The sequence below is a fragment of the Ruditapes philippinarum genome, unplaced genomic scaffold (assembly GCF_026571515.1).
Source record: "Ruditapes philippinarum isolate M1 unplaced genomic scaffold, ASM2657151v2 ctg7249_1_1_1_1, whole genome shotgun sequence".
In the NCBI taxonomy this organism is placed as follows: domain Eukaryota; kingdom Metazoa; phylum Mollusca; class Bivalvia; order Venerida; family Veneridae; genus Ruditapes; species Ruditapes philippinarum.
Genome location: NW_026862352.1, coordinates 24,542 through 48,684, shown reverse-complemented (window position 1 = coordinate 48,684; position 24,143 = coordinate 24,542). Strand labels below are relative to the sequence as shown.

Here is a 24,143-nt window from a genome sequence, read left to right as displayed (position 1 = left end):
CAAGCAAATTGCTCACAAAAATTTACCTCTTCAGACTTTGAAAGAAAGACAAGTAAATTGTGTAGACGTTAAATTTTGTGAATAAACAAGGCTGTTTTAAGCAGTAATGGTTTTATTTTTATGACTCGGGGTCATTGAAACTATGTGATTATTAAAGCATGTTTTAACAAGTTATTTCTATAACCTCTCCTTCACTCACATCTATACATGTACATATAATTTTTGGAATCATCTCTCTTTGGAAAGTCTGAAAACAGTATGACTTGGCAAAGCTTCTTCTATCTTTAAGTTTAATATTATTTATCTCAGATCTTCTCTGATTAATGGGATTGATTTTAACAGTCCTTTGTAAAGCATGGTTTAAACATAAATAAACTCTTGTGTTTTTGAAAAACTAACACAATCTTTCAGAAGTTTTCGTTTTTACAGAATTATTTAGAAAATGTCAAAACTTCCTAGTTATTGTGTGCCATCACATTGCTTTATAGAAAATATCATTTTGTAGATAATCAACAAGGAAAAGTTATTTAGTGGCTAAAAATTCGTTCTTTCACAGTTAACAAAGTTCTGGTAATGTAGATAATAATTCATTATGCTTTGGATTTTTCTTAAAGGTTTCAACATTTTTTAGGCAATTAAATTTAAGTATTTTTTTTATGAAATTGTTGTTTTTTTACAGTAGTTGCCAGATTGCTGTGTATTTGTTACTGATAACTTAAGTGAAAGCCATGTTTTAGCTTTGTAATATAGAGAAGTACTCATCAGAATCATATGACCTTGAGAAATAAAGCACTGTGTTCATTTTTTTCATCAATTACTTAATCAGACGGTAAAAATGATTGCTGATCCAAAGCTATGTGTTGAGGGACTAAGAAGACACCACATCAGTAAAACTGAGTTGTGTTTAGTTGTTAATGTGATTATTATTGTCAGTATTGATTTGAGGTCGTGTTTTTTTTTGTGTGGTCAGAGTTGGTGTATATGTTGTTGTTACTGTACCTACAAGTTCTGTTTTAATGTTGATCCAGTAGTGTTAATTTATTCAGCCAATGTAAGTATTTGTCATTTCAGAGCCGAGATCGTCCTGGGTAAAATCTTACAAGAAGAAATCATGGAGGTATGGCATAATGTATAATTTAAATGATTAATACATTTTATGGTTAGCTTTTACTTATTAATTTAATTGCTAGCTTGTCAATCGCTTGATTGACACATGAAAAGTTGATGTCAATTTAAAAATCTAGGTATTAGTGATTTGTCAATTTCTAGAAAGCTTTTGAGTTAAGGAAAAATTATGAAAGTCCTTGTAGAACTGTGAACCATTACCCTTGGCCGAAGCACACAAAGCCTTATGAAAATAGGTCATAAAGATTATTCCTATATTAAGCTTGTCCTGATGTTTAAAAAAAATACAGTAAACAAGGTAATTCAGATGTGTAAATATAAATTTTGTAATATAAAAAATATGAGGGGAAAAAAATTAAATTATTATTAAAAATTTTGGTTATTAAGCTTAATTTTGGGTTCAAAGCTTTTGAAACATCAAGTTTTAAAGTTTGTTTGTTTGATTGATTGATTGATTGAGTGATTGATTTGATAGAATTTGATTGGTATTTTGGTTGGGTGGTTGATTGATTTGATTGATTAAGAATTTGATTGGGGTATTTTGGTTTTGGTTGATTGATTGATTGATTGATAGAATTTGATTGGGTATTTTGGTTGGTTGTTTGATTAATTTGATTGATTGATCGTTGATTGACAAATGGAAAGTTGATTTTAAGTCTAGGTATTAGTGCTATGTCAATTTCTAGCTAAAATATATGTCTCCGTGTTGAGATTGATATTACAGTAGATTATATTGGTCAACATGTCATGACATGAGAGGTTTGAATTTATTAATTTTACTTGGGGCACTGCTAGGCCTGTCTGTTACAAGTTGCGCACAAGTTTAGCTACATCTAGATAGATTGGTTTTTTGAGTAATGTGATTACTACATCTATTATCTAAAGATATAAGTTGTTACATCAAACACCTGTAAATGATTTTCTAGTGGATGTCCAGATGCCATTTAGACAAATAATTCAGGTTATATACAATGTATATAGGGTAGTAGGTAATTCTATCCCATTGGGTATGCCTTATTATGTTTTGATCTTTTAATGATTCATTAAGTTCAAAGTAGATGAATTATTGTTCATTTGAATTCAAAAAACAGTAAATTTTATATATATGTGTTTTGTTGTTATAGATCTTAGGGTGAAGATAATAAGAGAATTACGAAATCACATGTACAAAATTTGTGAACTTTGATAAGAAATTGTCAGGTGACTGTCCATTCCTCTTACTCCACTGTCAGGCCTTACAACCCCCAAACAATAAATTTCATACATTATAAGATCAATTAGGGCACTTAAAATAAAAAGATATGCAAAATAAAACTGAATCATAAGATTTTGACTGCAATCTTCCTCAACTCCCCCTAATGAAGATAAACAAAAGTCGATCAAAAGATATAAACTGTGACATTGATGCTTGCCTATTTTCACAATATTAAGACTTCTGCTTGTGAAGACAGAATGTGTTAGTTCTTATAGTTGGTAGTATGTCAAAAGGATATATTGTTTTGGTTCTTGGTTTAAACATATTTATTTAAGCTGCATTGCGAAACAAGTTCTTGCAATTTATATTAATCACTTTCGAGTCCGCCTCCTGGAACCAACCAGTACTGGTTGGTGTCATATGAATAAACATGGTCCTGACCCATGTATGGCTGGAACCCATGATCTCTAGGTCGAGAGGCAGACACGAGAGGCCACCGCTCCCCTTTTGGTTCTTTCTGTCACATATGACAAATGTTTTAAACAGTTTTACCAGCAACTTCAATCTAAATTACAATGTAAATTTCTTTCTTGTATTTCAGACGCTCCAGCTACATTGTATCTTCCAAGATATACTGGGGTGGGAAGTAAGTAATAACATTTTACTTCAGATATATAGATTTGAACAGTGTCATGACAAAACCAACATGATGCGTTTGCAACCAGCATTTATCCAGACCAGCCTGCACATCCGCGCAGTCTGATCAGGATCCATGCTGTTCGCTTACCAACTCTATTACAAGTAGAGAATGATAGCGACCAGCATGGATCCTGATCAGACTGCACAATGTTGGTTTTGTCGTGACGCGGCTCAATTTTTTTTTGTTTAAACTAATTATATACAACATTTAATGTAGATATGCACTTGTGTCTGAGTTGATTTATTGAAACTGGTTTAGATTTGTGATTGGTACTGGACATTTGTATCATTACAAACATAGTGATAATTTCTTTAAATGTTAAGATGTGCAGCCAAAGCGGTTACAATTGTTGTCATCATGAAATGGCTACCTGTGGGAAGTGGTTAATCTTCAACTTGCAAAATTTCTTAAAAAGACTCGTCAAGCTTTCATTTTTTGGTACTATGCATTATCAAATTTTGGGATGTCAAGATAAAAGATTTGAAGTTGGTCAGCCACCAGTCATAAGTATAGTACCTGGTCAGGCTAGCCTGTTGTTTTTTATATGCCCGAAAGAATTTCGGGCATATTATGTTATACCCCCTGGCGTCCGTCTGTCCGTCGGTCCGTCCGTCCGTCCGTTAGCAATTTGGTTTCCGGAGCATAACTTAAGTTCCATTTGGCCCACAGTGTTCAAACTTCATAGGATGATTGTCCATATTGGGTAGAAGACCCCTATTGATTTTGGGGTCACAAGGTCAAAGGTCAAGGTCACTATGACCTTAAAACTGAAAACAGTTTCCGGAGCATAACTTAAGTTCATTTGGCCCACAGTGTTCAAACTTCATAGGATGATTGTCCATATTGGGTAGAAGACCCCTATTGATTTTGGGGTCACAAGGTCAAAGGTCAAGGTCACTATGACCTTAAAACTGAAAACAGTTTCCGGAGCATAACTTAAAGTTCCATTTGGCCCACAGTGGTTCAAACTTCATAGGATGATTGTCCATATTGGGTAGAAGACCCCTATTGATTTTGTGGTCACAAGGTCAAAGTCAAGGTCACTATGATCTTAAAAACTGAAAACAGTTTCCGGAACATAACTTAAGTTCCATTTGGCCCACAGTGTTCAAACTTCACAGGAAATGATTGTCCTATTTGGGTAAGAAGACCCCTATTGATTTTGGGGGTCAAAGGTCAAAGGTCAAGGTCTACTAGACCTTAAACTGAAAACAGTTTCCGGAGCATAACTTAAGTTCCATTTGGCCCACAAGTGTTCAAACTTCATAGGATGATTGTCCATATTGTGTAGAAGACGCCTATTGATTTTGGGGTCACAAGGTCAAAGGTCAAGGTCACTATTACCTTAAAACTGAAAACAGTTTCCGGAGCATAACTTAAGTTCAATTTGGCCCACAGTGTTCAAACTTCATAGGATGATTGTCCATATTGGTTGAAGACCCCTATTGATTTTGGGGTCAAACAAGGTCACAAAGGTCAAGGGGTCACTATTACTTAGAAATTGAAAACAGTTTCTTTAGCATAACTTAAGTTTCAATTTGGCCCACAGTATTCAAACTTCATAGGATGATGCGTCCATATTAGGTAGAAGACTCCTATTGATTTTGGGGTCACAAGGTCAAAGTCAAGGTCACTATGACCTTAAAACTGAAAAACAGTTGTTGGAACATAACTTAAGTTTGATTTGGCCCACTGTGTTTAAACTTCATAGGATGATTGTCCATATTGGCGTAGAAGACCCGTATTTGATTTTGGGTCACAAGGTCAAAGGTCAGGTCACTATTACCTTAGAAATGAAAACAGTTTCCGGGGCATAACTTAAGTTCCATTTGGACCACGAATATTGAAACTTCATCAAAGGATGATTGTTTTGTGAAGGAGTTAATACTTTATTTAATTCCCATGTCTTACAAATTCTTCATCTTTACCAAAAAAAAAAAAATCACTTTCGGGCATATAATGCTCCGCCTAGCGGTGCTCTTGTTTTTACTGCCACTGGTGGCAAACGTTTATCACGTTCGGTTCATGCAGGCTAAGGTACAAGTGCTCAAAGTGATCTTTTAACTTTTTTTACATGTTACAGTATCAGTTTGTCTTACAACACACCCAAAAGGCAAAGAAATATTGGCATTGTGTGGGTGTATATAGGCTTAGCTTGTATCTGTTTGTATGAAATTCTTTGTCATATGATAGAGCCATCTTATAAAAGATTAACTTTTCTCCCTTTATCTAGTTGTAATGCTGTATTTAAAGTTGCCTATTCTTAAAGAAAAAAAACATATATTTTATGATCTTCTGTCTTAAAGGAACTCCACTGAGCCCTAAAAGCAAATAAAAAAATGATGAAATTTCTTACATTGATCAATTGGGGGTTCTTAAAACAAAAATATATGCAAAATGTAATAACAAATAAATGAGAAATCATATTTTGATGTTATTCTTAGTTCACTTTGAGTGAAAAACATTGCAACACTTTTCAATTTCAGGAAAACGAATTGAGCTAATGAGCTGAAAAGTTTGCACACAAATTAGTGGTCTAGACATACATTAAATGGCAAACTAATCTTAAAAAAGTTATTTTCAGTCCTGTCATGACAAAAAACATCAGTAGAGTCCCTTTAAACTTTGAAATTAGAATAAAAGGCAAATATTTCTAGATGAAATAACTAACTGTTTTTGGGTTTAAATTTTAAAACAATTTGTAGATTTTATTATTTGTTAATATATTGAGTATGTCACGGCTCAGAACTGTCCACTATTTAGGGGAGAAGATGTGTAAGCGGCCGGATAGCTCAGTCGGTAGAGCCGCGTTATGGTATTCCGAGGGTCCCGCGTTCGAGTCCCGGTCAGGCTGCACATTTTTCTCACCCTGTGACATTTGGCCCCCAACGTTTTATTGGTCAGAGTAGGTTTGTAATTAAGATGTTTACTTCATTTATTTTTAGAGCGGAAACAGAGAAGGGGCTCTCAAGAAAGCACATTATAGAAGGTATATTCTAATAAGATTTATTCACTGTAGTAAATAAGTGTAACAGATTTGTTGTAATGTCCTTCACAAATGTAAAGCAGCGTCATGCCTTCATAGTTAATTTTTAATGAAAACACATTGTTTAAAAAGAGTAGAATTGTTATAAGAGAATTAACCTTACCTAAGACACTGTCCACAAAAATTACCTATAACTTATCGAAATTTTCTGACTCTGTTAGTATTATGAGGTAAAATTTTTATTAAAAAAATTGTGAATTCACAAAAATCGTTTTGAATAACCAGTGTTGAAAAAATTGATATTTTAAAAACAAATTACCCTATGTTCACTAAATATATACATGTGTTATGAAAGTTTATCCAGATATATCTGAAGACATTTTTATATTCTACGTAACAGCTTGATGACTTAAAACTGACAAAAACTTTTATAATGACTGTCACACAACAGAGTCAGTGTAACATTATTCTTTGTTTTTTTTATAATTACAGGGTTGAAAGCATCATTAGAGAGACTACAGTTAGAATATGTGGATGTTGTATTTGCCAACAAACCAGATGTTCACACTCCTATGGAAGGTATCAATATTTTGATAGGGAGTATTTTCTTCAGATTCATTTATGAAGTTTATACAAATTTATTTTAATTTGATTGTGTTGAAAGCTGTAAGGTTATTATACCCCCAAAAACGAAGTTTGGGGGGGGGTATATAGGAGTCACCCGGTGGTCGGTCGGTCCAGACGTCCGTTGCATTTTCCTTGTCCGGAGCATAACTTGAAAACTAATGGTTGGAATTCAATATAACTACATACAATGGTCAAGCACATTGAGAGGAAGTGCAGTGCACAAGAACCATAACTCTATCTTGACTAATTACAGAGTTATTGCCCTTTGTTACTTTTTCCTTGTCCGGGCATAACTTGAAAACTACTGGGTTGGAATTCAAAACAAACTTCATACAATTGTCAAACACAAATAAGGGGGAAGTGCCAGTGCCACAAGAACCATAACTCTATCTAAAGTAATTACAGAGTTTTTGCCCTTTTTGCTTTTCCATTGCTTTTTTTTTGTCTGTTGCATTTTCCTTGTCCGGAGCATAACTTGAAGACTAATGGTTGGAATTCATTATAACTTCATACAATGGTCCAGCACATTGAGAGGAAGTGCAGTGCACAAGAACCATAAACTCCATTTTGACTTTTTTTACAGAGTTACTGCCCTTGTTTCTTTTACTTGTCCAGAGCATCGACTTTAAAAAACTACTGGTTGGAATTCAAAACAACTTCATACAATGGTCAAAGCACAATAAGGGGAAGTGCAGTGCACAAAGAAACCATAACTCCATCTTGACTAATTACAGAGTTATTGCCCTTTGTTACTTTTCCATTGCTTTCTTTTGTCTGGACCATAACTTGAAGACTTATTGTTGGAATTCATTATAACTTCATTACAATGGTCAAGCACATTGAGAGGAAGTGCAGTGCATAAGAACCATAACTCCATCTTGACTAATTAACCCCAGAGTTACTGCCCTTTGTTACTTTTCCTTGGTCAGAGCTTAACTTGAAAACTACTGTTTGGAATTCAGAACAACTTCATAACAGTTGTCAAGGACATTCAAAGGGAATTGCAGTGCACAGAGAAGCCATAACTCCATTTTTGACAAAATACAGAGTTAACTTGCCCTTTTGCATACTTTTTCCTTTCCGGAGCATAACTTAAAACGTACTGGTTGGAATTCAAAACAACTTCATTACAGATGGTCAAGCACCAATAAGAGGAAGTATGCCAGTGCACTAAAGAAACTATAACTTTCTCTTCAAGTATTTATTAAGTTATTGCCCTTTGTTCTTTTTCTTTGGCTTTTTCTGGACTTTTACTACAGAGTAATTCAATTAAAACTTCATCAAGGGCCAACCCACATTGAAAAAGGAAATGCAAACATACATAACCCCACAATTATCTTTTAATTGCCACAACCATAACTCTCTCCTCCTCTTTCATGTTTCAATCTTTTACAAGGTATTCTTTACTAGTAACATCCTCATTTCAGGAGCAGACTTGTGGGGTATTAATCACATTTAGTGATAGTTCTAGCTTGAAAATACTTTTGGAGACGTGCCTGGAAACCAACCAGTACTAAGCAATAGTGTTAAGTTTGTTGCTCAAGGAAACAACGGCTGGCCCCTGGACAGGGTTTTAACCCATGCAGCCCAGCAATCCTTAGTTTTACTAGTCTTATGAATTTAAAATAGGAAATTGAACAGTTCTGAATTTTTTAAATTGTACATTTCAGCCAGTTTAAAGCTTAAAACTTTATTTATATTAAGATTTTTTTATTTTCATTTGTACCAAACTTACCCACAATATTTTGTTAAGACCCCACATATAGTTTGTTGAGTTAGTCTAATAAAATATATAAAATGCTTGATAATTTCTTTTATTGTTGGTTTATTATTTATTCTCCTCAATATCAATTAAATGATTAATTTTTTATTTCATTACAGACTTTTAAATGATTTTGGTACTTTATAAATTTTTCAGAAACAGTAAGAGCTTTCACCCACTGTATCAATCAAGGCTGGGCTATGTACTGGGGAACATCTAGATGGAGCCCAACTGAAATCATGGTAACACATAACATATTTTGCTATAATAATTAGGGTTGTAATCATACCTAAAAAGTAGATAGAATTGTTACCAAAAATGATCATTTAATTTGTTTTAAAATGTTTCATTTACTCTATATGATAAAATTTGTCTTTTATGACATTGTGAAATTTTTTACAAGCACAGTGTCTTCACCATTATTTTACAATTCACTTTTTAATATATGAAACTGGGCAAGTGAAATTCTTGGCCTGGAAAAGCCAAATTGATGTTGTAAATAATGAATGAATTGGTTGCTATAGAATGGTATTATATATGACTGTAGCAGTGTTGAAAGCAGGCTACATATTTACCTTTCTACAGCTAGGATTACAATACTTTTAACCCATTACTTCATGAGCATTTTGTGAAAAATGGCTGTTTTCATTGAAAAGTCTCCCGTTACAAGTTCAAATTGCTATAATACTATAACAACTGCTTCAACACTAATCAAACTTGGCACAAATGTTGACTGGACCATTGCCCTTGCAACAAAATGCTCAGGCTTAAATTTTCTGTTACCATGGCAACGAGGGGACATCTCAAAATTGCCAAAAATCACTATTTTGCGTTGATTTTTTCCATCATAATTGATTTCAAAGTGCTGCAACTTCTCAATGGATTGAGATAGAGTCAAATGCTTTTCAGCGTTGGTTACACGTTACCTTTTGATCAATCTGAGGTCATTTATAGCCTCTCACAAGTCCAAAATTTTCTTGGCGATGAGGGGGACTCCGCCCCCCTTCAAACCCCCCAAACAGAAGGGGGCACATCCCCTTTCTGGCAACCCCCTGATGTATCTTTTGGTTGGGGGGCCGCGCCGAAAAAGTGGTCACTTTTTTTAACAACATTTCTCAAACGAAAACAAGTGTTGGGGGCCTAAATAAGGCATTTTTTCACCATTTGAGACAACAAAGGGGGGGGGGGTGAAAAAGGCTGTATATGAAGTAATGGGTTAACAGAAAATGATGAAAATACTTGAAATTACCCTAAATCGCGTTTTTCCATGTTTAAACATGGCCTGTCATATAAATTTGAAGAAAAATTGTTGTTTTGTAGATTTTTTTATTTTTTTCATTAACCCATTACTTCATGAGCATTTTGTGAAAAATGGCTGTTTTCATTGAAAAGTCTCCCGTTACAAGTTCAAATTGCTATAATACTATGAAAACTGCTTCAACACTAATCAAACTTGGCACAAATGTTGACTGAACCATTGCCCTTGCAACAAAATGCTCAGGCTTAAATTTTCTGTTACCATGGCAACGAGGGGACATCTCAAAATTGCCAAAAATCACTATTTTGCGTTGATTTTTTCCATCATAATTGATTTCAAAGTGCTGCAACTTCTCAATGGATTGAGATAGAGTCAAATGCTTTTCAGCGTTGGTTACACGTTACCTTTTGATCAATCTGAGGTCATTTATAGCCTCTCACAAGTCCAAAATTTTCTTGGCGATGAGGGGGACTCCGCCCCCCTTCAAACCCCCCAAACAGAAGGGGGCACATCCCATTTCTGGCAACCCCCTGATGTATCTTTTGGTTGGGGGGCCGCGCCGAAAAAGTGGTCACTTTTTTTAACAACATTTCTCAAACGAAAACAAGTGTTGGGGGCCTAAATAAGGCATTTTTTCACCATTTGAGACAACAAAAAGGGGGGGGGGGGGTGAAAAAGGCGTGTATATGAAGTAATGGGTTAAACAAAGTAATTACAGAGAAAAAATCAAAATAACTGAATTTTTATATTCAAGTAAATATTGTGTCCTTTATGACTTATGACTCTGTTTTGATTATATAACACTTCATATAAGTGTGCATTGTATTGGGATAACATGCTCATGTAATATTCTTATTTTACTGAATGAAGTGTTAATTAAAATTGTAAATACTGGATCCCAGTCATTTCACTTCTACAAATTTACACATTTTAATGTAAAATTGTGGATTATTCTGAATGTTAATGTGTCAATATATGAGCCGCGTCACGACAAAACCAAGGTAATGCGTTTGCGACCAGCATGGATCCAGACCAGCCTGCGCATCCAAGCAGCCTGATCAGGATCCATGCTGTTCGCTTTACAAACCCTATTACAAGTAGAGAAACTGATAGCGAACAGCATGGATCCTGATCAGACTGCGCGGATGCGCAGACTGGTCTGGATCCATGCTGGTCGCAGACCCATTATGTTGGTTTTGTTGTGACACGGCTCATATGTGTATTACAGGAGGCATATTCTGTAGCCCGACAATTTAATCTGATTCCACCAATAGCAGAACAGACAGAGTATCATCTGTTCCAGAGAGAGAAAGTGGAAATACAAATGCCAGAGCTATACCATAAGATAGGTACAGATTTCATGTAAAAATATACTTAATATGTTGTACTTAAGGTGTTGATTTTAACTGAAAATTATAGGGTTGGCAATTTTATTCGAATATTCAAGAACAACACATCAGGAAAACAAATATTAGAATATATTAGGAAAATCACTGTCTTGTTATTTTATGGATAAGTTACGGTTTTGCAATCAGGCACTGAAAATGTTATGCTAGAAACTTAAGAGATGTCACCAGGGTTTTTTAATTGTTAATTGTGTTACTATTATGGTCGAACATACCGCCTTATGAAGATTTTTGTCAACTATCACACATTTCTCATGCTGCTAGAGGTTTTACAATGTACATTATTTCAGTTGTGATATTGGTATATGAAAATTTTCATTTAACAATTATTTCAAAAGTGGATGAGTAACTTGTATGGTTTATACAAGCCTAGGTCAGTAAGAAATATATGAGCTGCGTCACGACAAAACCAACATAATGGGTTTGCAACCAGCATGGATCCAGACCAGCCTGGGCATCCGCACAGTCTGATCAGGATCCATGCTTTTTCGCTTACCAACCCTATTACAAGTAAAGAAACTGATAGTGAACAGCATGGATTCTGATCAGACTGTGCGGATGCGCAGGCTGTCTGGATTCATTCTGGTCGCAAACACACTGTGTTGGTTTTGTCGTGACGCGGCTCATTATATATTTATATTTAAGTTTTACCTAAATGTACTGACTATGTGTACTGTTCAGTATATGTAATGTTCACTGTTAACACAGGTATAGGGACTATAATTTGGTCACCTCTAGCCAGTGGTATTCTCAGTGGTAAATATGACGATGGTATACCAATATATTCCAGAGCTGCACTAAAGGTAATTATTTTAATGTGTTACTAATTATAGAACATTGTGTTACTAATTATAGAACATTGTGCTACTAATTATAGAACATTGTGTTACTAATTTTAGAACATTGTGTTACTAATTTTAGAACATTGTGTTACTAATTATAGAACATTGTGTTACTAATTTTAGAACATTGTGTTACTAATTATTGAACATTGTGTTACTAATTTTAGAACATTGTGTTACTAATTATTGAACATTGTATTACTAATTTTAGAACATTGTGTTACTAATTTTAGAACATTGTGTTACTAATTATAGAACATTGTGTTACTAATTTTAGAACATTGTGTTACTAATTATTGAACATTGTGTTACTAATTTTAGAACATTGTGTTACTAATTATAGAACATTGTGTTACTAATTTTAGAACATTGTGTTACTAATTTTAGAACATTGTATTACTAATTATAGAACATTGTGTTACTAATTATTGAACATTGTGTTACTAATTTTAGAACATTGTGTTACTAATTATAGAACATTGTGTTACTAATAATAAAACAGAGAGCATTGCTCTGCCCATAAAGTGTGTAAAGCTATATGTGATAAAATATCTTTTAAAATGCAAAAAGCCTAAAATCATATTGTTTTTATGACCTGATAGTCGTTTCTTGAAATATTTTAGAAATAAAATGTATATGTAATTATATGTACATGAATATTGTAAGCAAACGTTTTGAAGTGTTCTGGAACAAAATATTTTGCTGCTATTTAAGTAGGTTTAACAATAATGTGATGCTTGCCACATCCGCTTTCTATAAATATACTTATAAATTTCTTACAAGGTATTCTGTAATCATTTTAATCTGAATAAAAACAATAATTTTACAAGCCACAGACATCAAATATATAGTTTTATACACTTTTTACTTTAAAGCAAAGGTACATGTAATATGTATGCCCAATTTTATAGTGGCTTATAAAATCTTTATATATTATAAAGATGAAGGAGAGAAGAAACTCAAATAATGACATTTATTACCCTTCCAGATTTTTTCCGCCTTTTTGATTGGATATTGAGCACCCGAAAGAAATTGATATAACCGAGCCAGACGGGTAATATACACACTAAATTTCCCCATTGGGTACCCCATGTGCGCTGTGGCGATGCGCGTACGGTTTGATTTTACGCGATGTAAATTCCGATTTACAAGCACTTTTTAACTGTCAAATGATAAATATTTACCAAAATAGAGTTGTCATACATATTCTCATCAGTATTGAAAACAAATATGACCTTGTGAAAGCTTGATATTAATTCCAAAAAAGTGCGTTCAACAGACTACTCCTTTTCTCTTGTTTACATTCATTAGGTCCGAAATAAAATACGTCATGTATTTATGTGACGTCATGTAGTGATGAAGAGGTACCCTAAAGGCAATCTTATTTCGACGTTCATTTGAAGTAGCAATGATTTATTTTAAAATCGTCTTAACTCGGCAGGGGAAGGGTAATAAAATTATTATTTTGGTTTTGGAGTGATATATGTGGATATATTACCTGCCAAGATAAAATATCACCCTCGCCTAACGGCTCGGGTGATATAAAATCTTGACAGGTAATATATCCACATATATCACTCCAAAACCAAAATAACATATAATATTTTTCCTCAAACATCATTCAACATACACTGAAAACATTTTGTCACAAGGTTTATGTAGATAATTTTTTGCCACATTAGCATTGGGGGAGAAACTAGTTGTGTGAAACCTAATCTTTTACTCTCTGATATTTGTTTATGGAAAAACATAGATAAATTAAAAGGCTGTATAAATGTTAACATATATAATGTTATACTCCGGGATATAAATCAATTAATAGGTTGTAAAAATGTTAACATATATAATGTTATTTTGTTTGTTTGTTTCATTTTATGCCTTTTCCCAACAGTATTTCAGTCATATAGGCGGTTAGTTTCTTAACCCTTGTTCCTGGAGAGTAACACCAGTACTAGACTACCTTCCTCCGCGCTAAACTCCCAAAGCATCTCCCGGGGAATGTAATGTTATAGTCAGGGATATAAATCAATTAATAAGACTGTAAAAATGTTAACATATATGGTGTTATTTTAAGGGATATAAATCAGTAAGTAAGGCTGTAAAAATGTTAACTTATATGATGTTATTTTTATGCCCCCGCCATATAATGGCAGGGGCATATAGTGTTACCTGTTTCGTCATTCCGTCCTTCCGTCATCATCAGTTTCCGTTCATTATCTTAATAACCGTTGCACATATTGAACTCAAATTTAACTCACATATAGATATGTCATGAGAAAATACAGGTCAAGTTTGAAATTGGTCATGGTTCGATAATTTTTGGCAGAGTTATGCCCCTTTTACTTTGAAAATAATATGAAATTTTCAGTTTCCGTTCGTTAACTCCCCAATGGTACAACACATTCAACTCAAACTTGACATATGGATACGTCAAAGAAATGCGCAGGTCAAGTTCAAATTTGGTCATGGTTCGATGATTTTTGGCAGAGTTATGCCCCTTTCACTTTGAAAATAATATGAAATTTTCAGTTTCCGTTCATTATCTCCCTAATGGTTCAACATATTCAACTCAAATTTGACATATGGATATGTCATGAGAAAATACAGGTCAAGTTCAAATTTAGTCATGGATCGATGATTTTTGGCAGAGTTATGCCCCTTTTACTTTGAAAATGATATGAAATTTTCGGTTTCCGTTTATTATCTCCCCAACAGTATTACACATTCAACTCAAATTTGACATATGGATATGTTTTTGAATGCGCAATCCAAGTTCGAATTTGGTTATGGTTCAATGATTTTTGGTAGAGTAATGCCCCTTTCACTTTGAAAATGATATGAAATTTACAGTTTCTGTTCATTATCAACCCAACAGTGTTACATATTCAACTCAAAATTGACATATGGATATGTCAAAGGAATGCGCATGTCAAGTTGGAATTTGGTCATGGTTCGATGATTTTTTGGCAGAGTTATGTCCCTTTCACTTTGAAAATAATATAGATACATCTTAGGAATAAGCAGTTTAAGTTTGAATTTGGTCGTGGTTCAATGATTTTGGACAAACTTATCTTTCCTGAATGTTGGAAAAATTTTGAACTTTCAGTTTCAGCACTCATACTTTTGTGGTAATGTACATAGCCATTATTTTGGCTACAAATATGCAATATGCTATTTTCAAAAGGTTAAGACTGAATAATTTCAGTGCCTTGAACATTGTATAAAAATGGTTTGTTATAACATTGAAAAGTTTTAAGGGCTTTGAACTTAGAATGAAAAAAATAATTTGTGCAAACAAATTTGGAACTAAATATTATAACATTTAAAATTTTGGCTGCATGCATCCGTGGCATGATGACACATTTCTAGTTAAGGATATAAATCAGTAAGTAAGATTGTAAAAATATTAACAAAATTATACAATGTTATAATTATTCAGGGATATAAATCAATTAATAGGACTGTAAAAATGTTAACATATATGATGTTATTTTCAGGGATATAAATCGATTAATAGGACTGTAAAAATGTTAACATATATGATGTTATTTTCAGGGATATAAATCAATTAATAGGACTGTTAAAATGTTAACATATATGATGTTATTTTCAGGGATATAAATCAATTAATAGGACTGTAAAAATGTTAACATATATGATGTTATTTTCAGGGATATAATTCAATTAATATGACTGTTAAAATTTTAACATATATGATGTTATATTCAGGGATATAAATCAATTAATAGGACTGTTAAAATGTAAACATATATGATGTTATTTTCAGGGATATAAATCAATTAATAGGACTGTTAAAATGTTAACATATATGATGTTATTTTCAGGGATATAAATCAATTAATAGGACTGTTAAAATGTTACCATATATGATGTTATTTTCAGGGATATAAATCAATTAATAGGACTGTAAAAATGTTAACATATATGATGTTATTTTCAGGGATATAAATCAATTAATAGGACTGTTAAAATGTTAACATATATGATGTTATATTCAGGGATATAAATCAATTAATATACTGTAAAAATGTAAACATATATGATGTTATTTTCAGGGATATAAATCAATTGATAGGACTGTTAAAATGTTAACATATATGATGTTATTTTCAGGGATATAAATCAATTAATAGGACTGTTAAAATGTTAACATATATGATGTTATATTCAGGGATATAAATTGATTAATAGGACTGTAAAAATGTTAACATACATGATGTTATTTTCAGGGATATAAATCAATTAATAGGACTGATAAAATGTTAACATATATGATGTTATTTTCAGGGATATAAATCAATTAATAGGACTGTTAAAATGTTAACATATGTGATGTTATATTCAGGGATATAAATCAATTAATAGGACTGTAAAAATGTTAACATATATGATGTTATTTTCAGGGATATAAATCAATTAATAGGACTGTAAAAATGTTAACATATATGATGTTATTTTCAGGGATATAAATCAATTAATAGGACTGTAAAAATGTTAACATATATGATGTTATTTTCAGGGATATAAATCAATTAATAGGACTGTTAAAATGTTAACATATATGATGTTATATTCAGGGATATAAATCAATTAATAAGACTGTTAAAATGTTAAAATATATGATGTTATATTCAGGGATATAGCTGGTTAAAGGACATTTTAACATATATGATGTTATATTCAGGGATATAAATCAATTAATAAGACATTAAAAATGTTAACATTTATGATGTTATATTCAGGGATATAAATCAATTAATAAGACTGTTAAAATGTTAACATATATGATGTTATATTCAGGGATATAAATCAATTAATAAGACTTTAAAAATGCTAACATATATGATGTTATATTCAGGGATATAAATCAATTAATAAGACTGTTAAAATGTTAAAATATATGATGTTATATTCAGGGATATAGCTGGTTAAAGGACATTTTAACATATATGATGTTATATTCAGGGATATAGCTGGTTAAAGGACATTTTAACATACATGTATATGATGTTATATTCAGGGATAAAGCTGGTTAAAGGACATTTTTACATATATGATGTTATATTCAGGGATATAGCTGGTTAAAGGACATTTTAACATATACGCTGTTATATTCAGGGATATAGCTGGTTAAAGGACATTTTAACATATATAATGTTATATTCAGGGATATAGCTGATTAAAGGACATTTTAACATATATGATGTTATATTCAGGGATATAGCTGGTTAAAGGACATTTTAACATATATGATGTTACATTCAGGGATATAGCTGGTTAAAGGACATTTTAACATATATGATGTTATATTCAGGGATATAGCTGGTTAAAGGACATTTTAACATATATGATGTTATATTCAGGGATAAAGCTGGTTAAAGGACATTTTAACATATATGCTGTTATATTTAGGGATATAGCTGGTTAAAGGACATTTTAACATATATGCTGTTATATTCAGGAATATAGCTGGTTAAAGGACATTTTAACATATATGCTGTTATATTCAGGGATAAAGCTGGTTAAAGGACATTTTAACATATATGAAGGTTTTATATTCAGGGATATATATCAATTAATAGGCTGTAAAAATGTTAACATATATGATTTTATATTCAGGAATATAGCTGGTTAAAGGACATTTTAACATATATGCTGTTATATTCAGGGATATAGCTGGTTAAAGGAGAAGATATTGAGTGACGAGGGCAGACGTCAGCAGACCAAACTTCGGGAAATTGCTGAGATAGCTGACAAGCTAGGCTGTTCTTTGTCACAGCTCGCCATAGGTAATACATGTATATTGTATCTTAAAATGATTAACCTTTAAGCTGGGGTGAGTTTTTTAAGAAACAATAATATAAAGTATGAAAACAAGATCATTGTATATCTAGTGAAATTTTTTATACAGCTGAGTATATTTCACCATTTCTATAGATTTACACTCTATTAAAGGCACTTTTTGCCTCAGAAATTAAGAAAATTTTATTTACTTCTTTAGAAATGGCAAACAGAAATTTTATTTACAACATTTAAGTAATAGTTTTAGAGCATGTTAGAAGCTTGTTGCCATAAGAAAGTAGTACTAAATGTGAAATAAAGTGCCATAAATGTAGCAAAATGTAAACATAAGTAGTATTTTGACGTCCATACAAATTAATAAAGGTGTTGCGCCATAATAGTTTAGTGAACAGCATGGATCACGACCAGTCCGCGCAGTCTGATCAGAATCCATGTTGTACGCTTACAAACCCTATTACAAATAGAGAAACTGATAGCGAACAGCATGGATTCTGATCAGACTGCGTGGATGCGCAGGCTGGTCTGGATCCATGCTGGTCGCAAATCCATTATGTTGGTTTTGTCATGACACGGCTCAAATCACTATAACTGTGCTAATTATGATAAAGCGTCAGAAGAAAAAGGTGGTTCATGTAATTTTACCAAGAAGTAATTATTAGGAAGCTATAAAGGTACACCAGAATTGAAAAAAAGTTTTTGAGAAATAAAAAATAAAAGCATTTACTAAGCATAATGGGTCTTTAAAACAGTTCCAGAACTGATACCTCCTTTTACAAGTAACATATTTGCACAATGTATAACATTGACACTAGCCCATATCTTGCTGGCAGCACCTAATTCTATCCATGCAACCAGTGCAGGTCAAAACCAGCCAGAACATCTGTGCCATCTGATCATGGTCTACACTTTTTGCTATTTACTTACAGTACTTATTTTGAAATTTTCATTAAAAATAATAAATTGTTTTGTCTAGATTCAACCCTGGAGGCTGTTATGGATTAATATGCATATAAATTTAGTTTCAAGCATGTATGTAATAAAGGAAGAAGGTTGGTATTGATTAATATGCATAGGAATTTGATTTCAAGCATGTATGTAATAAAGGAAGATGGGCATGAAAATCTTTCTGTATATTATATCATGAATTGCCTGTAATATTGTTATATTTGTGTTATTTTCTAGCATGGTGTTTAAAGAATGAGAATGTACACTGTGTTTTATTGGGGGCATCTACAGTTGATCAACTTTACGAGAATATACAAGCTTTGCAGGTTAGTATTTTCCAACCATAGAATTCTGTATTTATTTAACCCTTCCATGCAAAATCTACATTGTATGTGATGGACTTTTTCTTGACTTTGATTTTGGCATAGCTCATTTGTGGTTCAAGAGGTTACAATAAAAATGTACTTAATTGAGTTAATTAGAGGCTCAATGAATGAATAAACATATTTGAATGATTTTCTGCAAACTAGCTCAGATTCCACCTATACAAGGAGTTGTGTAGAACCCATGTGACAGCTCAAGGTCACACTTGAAAGTGAAATGTCACGACAAATTTGCATGCTCCTTTTAAAAGATTTTCTTCAGATTTGGCTCAAATGTAAGGTACTAGTTAATTTGTAGAAACCATGCCCCTGTCATGCACATTCAAGGACATTGTCACACTTGAAAGTGAAATATCAATTTTGATTGATTAAAGATCTTAATGATATTTTCTTAGTAATTTATCCAACATCTCAAAAGTTTGTTTACAAATCTGTTGTTTAAAAAAAAATAATGAAAAAAAATACCAGAAAAAGAATTTGAACAAATATTTTATGTTTGAATGAAAATGTATACATGTATTTAAGTTTAATAAAAAATATGCATTTATTAAAAAAAAAAAATTGCTGATCATTTATATCTTGAACTGATTAATAATTTGTCAACTTAATTTTTCAGTATGTTTCGAAACTAACATCTGGTATCATGCATGAACTGGACAAACTTCTTGGCAACAAGCCAAGTATTTCGCGACGTGATAACGTCTCCAGGTGACTAGCTACACAACAAAGTCACGAGCATGTCGAGGGCACTTCGTACACTGAATCTCACCCTTCATCTACACAACGAAAAGGCTCACTGCTCCCTTACAATGCCGCATGCAGTCTGCAATAAGATCTATTCACACAGCATTTATATTGTGTTTATGCCAGTGTAAAGTGTTTCGATTCACAGTATGCCATTGTTTCACAGGACCGAGTCTTTCTCGTTGAAAATAATCTCTCAGTTACTTGAATGTCTAGTACAGTTATGGTACTGATTAAAAGTCACAGTACAAAGTATCATGAATTTAGGTCAATATCTTGTCAATGTCTTTTTATGCCCCCACAATGTGGGAGCATATAGCGTTGCACTTGTCCGTCCGTCCGTCCGTCCGTCAGTCCGTACGTCCCGAAATCTTGTGAACGCAACTCCTCTTAAACTGGATGGCAGATTTTGCTTAAACTTACAGGGATGAACAACCTTAATGTGTAGATGGTAGTAAAGGAAGGAATTTTTGCTGCGACCAAATTTAACAGAATTATGGCCCTTTGTTGATTTTTTCACTATATACTTTGTAGAAATTTTGTGAACGCAACTCCTCTTAAACCGGATGGCAGATTTTGCTTAAACTTACAGGGATGAATAACCTTCAGGTGTAGATGGTAGTAAAGGAAGGAATTTTTGCTGCGACCAAATTTAACAGAATTATGGCCCTTTGTTATTTTTTTCACTATATACTATGTAGAAATTTTGTGAATGCAACTCCTCTTAAACCGGATGGCAGATTTTGCTTAAACTTCCAGGAATGAACAACCTTAATGTGTAGATGGTAGTAAAGAAAGGAATTTTTTGCTGCAACCAAATTTAACAGAATTATGGCCCTTTTGTTGATTTTTAGTTTTCAACTTGTGGCACATGTAGTCCAAAAAATATTTGACATAGAGTCGTAAGATAGACAGAACAGTGGCTGTGGGGGCATCCGTGTCCTATGGACACATTTCTAGTTATTACCCAGTATTTCATATAGACTGGGTCTCAATAAATAAATATTACATAGAAAACAGGATTTGATATTTAATACAGTAACTAATATTCTATGAGGACTCGTTTTGACATATTCATTCATTGTCCAGTATTGCATTATGGACTTTTTTGGTTCATAATCAAAAGTTTTTCTGGTAGACTAATTCTGTAAATGTCATTCATAAAAAATTTGGGAAAGAAACTGGTTTTCCTAAAATCATGAAAGTGTATTTCATGTGGACTGGTTGTCTTATTTTATTTTTCATAAACACATACATGAACTTCATTTTTTTCCCTTAAAATAATTATAAATGTCGTATTATAAATGTCTTTTCATTGATGTGTAAATTAGATTTTTCCCTGAAAATCATTTCGTCGCATTTACCAATGACTGAACAAAAATTGTAAACTGTTTTTGCAATTAAAATAAATTTATTTAAACCAGTCTGCTCTGAAATTAAAAGAATATGAGATAAAGGTAAACCAGTCTGTGTCACTATTTCTTGTGCTACAAGTATAGGTTAGAGTGCATATTGGTGTTCTTCGTAAATAAGAAAGCTAAAAAGGAGCGGAGCTTGCGAAGCGACTGTAGCTTTCTTATTTACGAAGAACATCCAATATGCACTCTAACCGGCTTAGTGCTCCGCCCATTTTTTTCCGCCCAACACACTGCGTGACATCACACGATAGCCTAAATGTGTATAACCATATTTGGAAGAGGTAGCGGTACACATTTTCGGGTCACGTGTTTTGCATAGCTTATTCCCGCATTCTGTCTAGGTAAATAAATCAGACAATATCACGGTGTATATCCATATCGGTACCCTCTTTGCACGGTACCCTCTTTGAACATACACAGGCCATTCTCTGCTAAAAACAAACCAGCGATGGATAACAATGCAGTAAAAATTCATTGTAATAAGGAAAGGAGGTATGACACGTAGAAAAAATGTATACCACGGAACACTAGAATGTTTTATTTATGTGCTGATTTGTCATGTGCCCGATTTTCATGTAATGCAACTTCACAATGAGCTACAAAAAGTCGACATGTCTTGCCTCGCCTGTCACCTCGACATATTTTTGTAAAATTAATAAATACACCCTATATACTTTCGGTTTTGCAGCGGCACGGGCTGTAATATTTACATAAAAAGTAAGAAATAATACATACATACTTTGTTGGAATAAGTGAACTTTTTATTTGGAAATTATAAAATGATACTGGTTCCGTAAGTAATAAAACATTTTTATTGTTATTTTGCCTGTTTTCATTTCAATGAACCTCTTTTTTTAATTCTATGCCGTAGTGACGATATACATGTGTGTACGGAAAAAAACATGATGCATAAATATTGATTAGTAGGAGTAAACCTCAAGATCTCTGCACATGCGTATATTTCACTTTAGCGCTCTTTGAAACTTAGCTCCGCCCTTTTGCGTTTTATAATATAAAACGTCCAGTTTATATAAAATCTGTTCTATTAAGATTTGAAACCTAAAAATTTGAAAAATCCTCGTCGGTGATTGGCTTAAAAAAATTGGCGAGCACTAAAATCATGTTATTATGTTAAGGTCTGGTACCATTCTGTTTAAACCCTTAACCTGCTGACTTTATGAAATGAATTTTTACTCCTTCGAATTTTGAACAGTCCGTTTAAAGTATAATAGAAATCAGTATCAAATTACAAAAAAAAAATGAGTTCCTTTGAATATAGAACCTCAGGTGGGACTGCACCAGAAGTTATGACAGACTGGCCTGGCCAAAGACTAATAAGTTTTGATTCATTCAGGTTAAAGGCTAAATATTGGTACTGTACCATTTCTTATTTAAGATTAGTTCCTAGCCATTATGTGTTTTTAGATTGGTTCCTAGCCAATATGTGTTTTTATATTGGTTCCTAACCATCTTGTGTTTAAAGATTGGTTCCTAGCCATTGTGTGTTTAAATTGGTTCCTAGCCAATATGTGCTTTTAGATTGGTTCCTAGCCAATATGTGTTTTTTATATTGGTTCCTAGCCATCTTGTGTTTAAAGATTGGTTCCTAGCCATTGTGTGTTTAAATTGGTTCCTAGCCAATATGTGTTTTTAGATTGGTTCCTAGCCAATATGTGTTTTTATATTGGTTCCTAGCCAATATGTGTTTTTATATTGGTTCCTAGCCATCTTGTGTTTAAAGATTGGTTCCTAGCCATCTTGTGTGCCATAGAAACTGATGAAAATTATCTGGTAGCTTTATATCAAGTCATATATGCGTCACTTAGATATTGCAATTTTATCATAGTTTTATATGTATGCACCAAAAAAGTTTATGTGTAATCAAAGGTTTTGTTGCATGCTGTCAGTGATGTTAATGTACCACTGTTTTGTGCCCACTGTTTTATTGAATTGATTGGATATATGTCCACACATAATTTATTGCAAAATAAATGTAATACATATGAAGCATTTTAAGAGACAATTTATGAAATGTAATACATATGAAGCATTTTGAGAGATGATATATAAAGTGTAATACATATGGAGCATTTAAGAGATAATATATAAAGTGTAATACATATAAAGTATTTTGTGAGACAATTTATAAAGTGTAATACATATGGAGCATTTTAGAGATAATTTATGAAGTGTTATACATATGAAGCATTTTGAGAGATGATTTATAAAGTGTAATACATATTGAGCATTTTTGAGATAATTTATTAAGTATAATACATATGAAGTATTTTGTGAGACAATTTATAAAGTGTAATACATATGAAGCATTTTAAGAGACAATTTATAATGTGTAATACATATGAAGCATTTTACGCAAATTTATAAAGTGTAATACATATGGAGCATCTTAGAGATAATTTATAAAGTGTAATACATATGAAGTATTTTGTGAGACAATTTATAAAGTGTAATACATATGAAGCATTTTGAGAGATAATTAATGAAGTATAATACATATGAAGCATATGAAGAAGCATTTGAGAGATAATTAATAAAGTGTAATACATATGAAGCATTTTGTGAGACAATTAATGAAATACATATGAAGTATTTTGTGTGGAAAATTAATGAATTATTATACATATGAAGCATTTTGAGAGATAATTTATAAAGTGTAATGCATATGAAGCATTTGAGAGATAATTTATGATGTGTAATTAAATACATATGAAGTGTTTGTTTTTAGAGATAATTTATGAAGTGTAATACATATAAAGCATATTGAGAGACATTTTATAAAAGTGTTATACATAAGAAGCATTTTAAGTGATAATTTATGAAAATGCCAGTTATTCGGGTTTTATCTTATCACTTGGTAAAGATTCTAGCAAATAATTTGACCAATTGCCAGACCTGGGGGAAATCATTA

At 32.5% G+C, this 24,143-nt stretch overlaps 1 pseudogene; it reads left to right on the top strand.

The window, feature by feature from the left end:
• The first annotated feature begins 685 nt into the window (after positions 1–685).
• Positions 686–24,143, top strand: part of LOC132718803 (voltage-gated potassium channel subunit beta-2-like) — a 42,391-nt pseudogene continuing 18,933 nt past the window's right edge.